We start from the raw sequence: 5227 nt of genomic DNA, 5'->3' as shown, positions 1-5227 counted from the left end.
ATTTGTTTTACTTGAATATGAACAACATCAAAGACAGTCCAGCCCTGGAAAGGACTTTGCCTCTGGAAAGCTTAGAGCTGTCCATGAGGGATAAAGGACAGCTTCATCCCTGTGACAACCACAGGAACACCAGCATCCCAGCTCCCTCCGACACGACTTTGAAACCCTCCCAGCATTGCCTGGCATCACAGATCAGTAACTCGAGCGAGCCCGACTCCAGGGACGCCTGGATCAACAGACACGTGGCAAGAACGCTGCAGAACTAGAGTGGCTTTGCAAAGTTCTACTGTGGTTAGCGGCTGGTAGCGTGGGTGTTAGGGATTAGTCCAACTGTGTTGTACCTGAACACTTGAAGGGCATAAAAACTCTGGAAAAGTCACAGTTGGGTGCCCTGATTGGCTGGGACGCCTTCTGCACATGAATAAATATATAGGTGCAAATTTTTATGACAGAGCGCTGGGGTCTCCCTCCTGGGCAAATCAAGGAGCCTGCTGTCCTCAAGCCCATGTGTTCAGCATTCAAGATGCGAGAAGCTGCGTGGATATAAACAGGGATTTTCACATGCTATAGGTGAAGAATACAACTGAGTGCTTTCCTGTGCTGGAGCCAAAGAGCTCCACACCGCTCAACTCATACACAGTGATGCAGACAGCCCAAAAGAAATCAATTTCTGACTGTCACTGCAAGGAAGGTTATGATGCTGCCTGTGTGGGGCTTCTCTGGGACCTGTTTTACCTCAGATCCCATGGCGTAGGAATATCATTACATGCACATGGGGTTCTTGGCAGCAGCAGGGCAAAGCCACAGACTACGGGTGTACCCATCCTGGCTTGCAATCCTGCACCCAGGCCCCCTGGGTACCACAGGGTGCTGTATTCCCACCGACTGCTGCTTCCCTGCTCTGCAGTGATGGCTGAAGCCACTGTCCCTCAAAGCTGGGTGGGCACTGGGCTCCGGCGTAAAGGCCAGGCTGATTCAGAATAAGACCAAGCTTTTTCAGGCAGACACGTAGCTGCAAATCCCCAGAGGGTGTCACTCCCTGTCACCATCAGCCCATTCCTCTCACTCCCCTGAAACACCTTGACCCTCTCAAGTCACAGGCAGGAGCAGGCAGCCTGGCACAGGCAGCAGGATGGGGAGACCCAAGCTGGCTGAATTTTTCATGGCTGAGTGATTTTGGCTGTGGGACAGGCATGGGGTGGCATGAAGGAGCCCGTGGGTGGGAGACAGGAGGCAGCGCCAGAGGTGCACTGCAGAGCTGAGCGTGGGTGCCAAGGGCACAGCCCTGGCTGGGCGAATAACTAACTCCTTGGTGTGGAGGCAGCTCGGGGAGAAGGAAGAAAATGTATTTTGTATTGCCCTTAACTAAATTAAAAGTCAACCAATACTTTTCAGCAAAATGGAGAACAAAACATAAAGAAAGCGATCCCGTAGCTTGAGGAGGCAGCAGTCGCTGGCTGCCCCTGCCACCACCAGCTTCACTGTGGAGCTCATCGTCCGTCTGCTCTGAAAGCTTCGCTCTCCCTCTTGTGTTCCTGGTGTCCTTGAGAGCCAGATGGGCTGGCCGCTGGTGACAGAGCTCCTGCAGTCTGGGAGAGTAAAAGGCCGATAGTGTTAGGTCAGCCAAATGGTGGGATGTGGGGGCTGAGCCACGGGAGACACGTGATGCGGAGGAGGGAACGGGCCTCTCTTGATTTTGCCACCCCAGGCGAGCACTCTGACGCCAGCAGCCGCCTCTTGCAGGTGGTTCAGATTTTGGCAACTCCTCAGGGGAAACACGGGGCTTTTTTCATGTAACGAGGACTTGGGAGCTGCCAAAAAGCCATGAGACCTGGGGGTTTGTCCCTCTGGAAGCATATGGTGCTCAAGGCTGGACAGGCACTGTCATCACTGCGGCGTTAGCAGGCCCAGGGAAGTCTCCCTGAAGCCACCTCCTGGGCTGGCGTCAGCTCTTTCACACTTGCTAAGCAATGCCCTGACACTAGAGCCACTGTCGGCTGGCTTGGGAGGCTGGAGGAAGTGATCACCAAACGAATTCCGTTTTCAAAGTGCCTCTGTCGTTTCTCCTGGGTTCATACATGAAGCAACACTTGGGGTATGGAGCATCCTGGCAGCACAGGCAGAGACTCAGAGTGAGCACCCATGAGCAGGCACCCAGGCAGCAAGGGGGGGCAAGGTGCTGATGAGCAAGCTGGGGGAGACCAAAACACTGCTCTAATCCTGCCAGCCTTTCCACTCCCTCTCCTTATTTGTCTCTGAAGGGTAATTTCAAACCCTTCAAGATGGCCTCAAGTGGTTTCCAAGGCGACAGTGCTAAAGTCATCACTGCCATGGAAACCCTCTCTTTGGCATAATATAAATATTTCCCTTGAAGGAGGCTGGATGAGTGGGCGATGTGCTATTTTCTAGCACTCCCTGGCTGCAACAGGACAATCTCTAGGAGCTAGGGGGGAGCTGGAGGGGATAAAATTAGCTCATCACACCAGCCGGCGATGGAAAGGGGTGATTGCCAGCATTTTGGTGCAAAACCTGGGCTTGTTTGTGTCAGCAGGGTCCAAATGAAAAAAAATTTACTCTGTAGGGAGAAAAAGGAGAAAAAAAAAAGAGGGGGAAAAAAAAAGTAAAGTTCAAAACAGTTGCTTTCACTTGTCCTTCTTCAAAGTTTTGCCTTTAGTCCCAACCCCACATCCCTTCTAGTCAGTGCAGGCAGATGGGGGTTCTGGAGCACCCTTGGTGCTGGGCCAAAGATGACTGAGCCTAAGCCAGCCTCTCCTGGGGGCATGTGCATGGCCGAGGTGCCCCATTTTGCTTTTAATTGCCTCCTTTCTCTCTCATCAACTCACCAACAATGTCGCTCGGGGCCAGAAAAGGTGCCTGCCTGCAGTTCTGAGCATGGATGGTGGACCAGAAAGCCCTGAAACCCCTGCTATGCTGGGTGGGATGCCCCAGCCCATGGACCCCCCACCCCAGGCTCCTCCAGCCCCACTCTGCTCAGCACCAGGGCACATCTCCAAAGAGGTGCTGGCAGCGTGTCGGGTGCCCCGCATAGCAGGGACACCTTGGCAGACTCCCGGTGTGCGGTTGTCCCCACTGCCACCCTGCTGTGCTGGCTCTTGTCAGCTACAGGCCGGGGGGGGGGGGGGGGGGGGGGGATTTCCAAGCTGCTGTGGGAGATCCCGGCATGGCAGAGCGGGTGTTTTCCTAAACAGAGCCGGCTGCATTCATCATGAGGGCCAAGCAGGGTGGAGGCGCCGGCAGCGCGCTGGGAGCTGAGGCATCTGAAGTGGCCGTGTCTGCCCGGGCTGGCGTGGCGGCGTAAATCGCCTGTCCCCGAGCAGATGGCTCCTCTCACATCCCCGCTCCGAGCAGATACCAAAGGGCTTTCCTAACAAACGAAACCCCGACCGAATGCAGGCATGTTCCCAGGCCTGGGGCAGTGCTTCTCATTTTCCTGGAAGAAGGGTATGCTCTCGCCTTGTTGGACCACCCAGGCTATTTTTAAATCACTGTAGCAACCAGAGGATGGGGAGACACAGCGTGCCTTCAGCTGGGGAGGGAAGTCCCCCCTCTGTGCTCTTGCCTGCTGATCACTGCCCTTTGTCAGGGGCTGGGGATGAATGTGGTGTCCCAGCAGGTGCAGCCCCCACCGGGCTGTAGGACAGGAGTTCACCATGTGAACTCCCCAGCACCACTGCAAAAAGTCTCCCAAGAGAGCAGAGAGCCCTCCCAAGGACCATTTGCCCTCCCTGCCCCATGAGGTGCTGCCAAGGGTGTTGGGAGGCCGGTGGGGTCAGACGCCAGCACCTGCTTTCTTTTTTCTCCCTTTGGAAAAAAAAAAAACACAAACAAACCCAGAGCAAACAATTAAAATGTTCCAGCTGCTGGCTCAGAGCAGTGATAAAACCCCAAGGATCTGATGGCTAAATATAGCCTGAGCCCCATAAATTAAACAAAAGCTTTTCTCTGGGCTCTCAGAAAGCTGGTTCCAGCAGCAGTTTTATCTATGTAAGGTATAACTCGGGCAGTATTTGTTATTATTAGCTGTACCTCCCCCATGTCACCGACCTCCCCAATGCTGTTGTTTAGGAACATTAATTTTGCAGAGCCAGACTTCTTCCCAGCAGCTCCTCCGCTGCAGTGGGATCACACCTCGGGCCTCTTTCCTGCCTTTTTATAAGAATTTACAAACCCAGTTTGTTTCTTTTGGACAACTCCTGATTATTCAATACTTGCCCATCTTAGACATCCCATGTTTTCTACGGCCGCCCTCCTTTAAGGCCTGTCTTGGTCATCTGTTTAATTCTTATCCCTATCCTAGGAGCTGTGGACCCTTAAATAAAATACTGCCTGAAATGCAAAGGTGTTGGAAAGCTCTTGCAGATACTGTGCAAGCCAATGCACATGTAGGTGCTTGTCTTGCCTCCTTTTTCTCATCAAGGTTATTAACAATATTTTATTATATTATATATATTGCATTATATATATATGATACTATATAGCCAATGACTTATGGCTTTCTGGAGTTTTCTCCCCAAACCGTTAAAGAATTTTCAGCATCCTGCTGCCTCGAGTGCACATGGCCAGCTTGTGAGCAGGAGTGATGCTGCCTGTGTTGCTGAGGATGAGTTTGCACCACTTTCTCTCCAGCGCTTCCTCATGGTGCACTGTGCCGAGGAGTGAATCCAACGCCTGCTTTCCCAGCCCAGATATATAGTCTTTGTTGCTTTTTCTATGGGTTTTTGTGGAAGTATTTAATTTACTGCACCCAGAGCTGCTCCATCCTGAAGCTGAGGGCTGGCTCTGCCAGCGTGCAGCTGAAATCCCAGCCCCTTGCTCCATGCCGCTGCTTGATTTTGATTTTGTTTCTGTTTCTGCATTTGCCAATGGGTCTATGGCTGAGTAATCCAGCCCACATTTCATAAAGGTGTGAGCAGGGCTGGCAGCCCAGAAAATCCACATCGCCTTTTCCAAGTGAAAGCACCATCTCCTTGCTGAGTTTTTCTCAGCCTCCCATCTCTCCTGGCTCCTGGCAGCATGACTGGCTCTGCCGAAACCACCCAGCAAAGCTCCTTCTCGCTGAGCTACGTGCGAGCGAGTCCCCATGGGTGTCAGCCTTTCTTTGAGGCCACTTGTTTGTCTCTTGTCCATCGTGTTATCATGACACTCCTCCCCCCAACTTTTAGGGCTCCTTGCAATGTTTTTTAGGCAGATAGCCCTTTTCTGGGCA

The sequence above is a fragment of the Athene cunicularia genome (assembly GCF_003259725.1).
Source record: "Athene cunicularia isolate RWA chromosome 9 unlocalized genomic scaffold, athCun1 chr9_part2, whole genome shotgun sequence".
Classification (NCBI taxonomy): domain Eukaryota; kingdom Metazoa; phylum Chordata; class Aves; order Strigiformes; family Strigidae; genus Athene; species Athene cunicularia.
Note: the sequence above shows the minus strand (reverse complement) of the source record.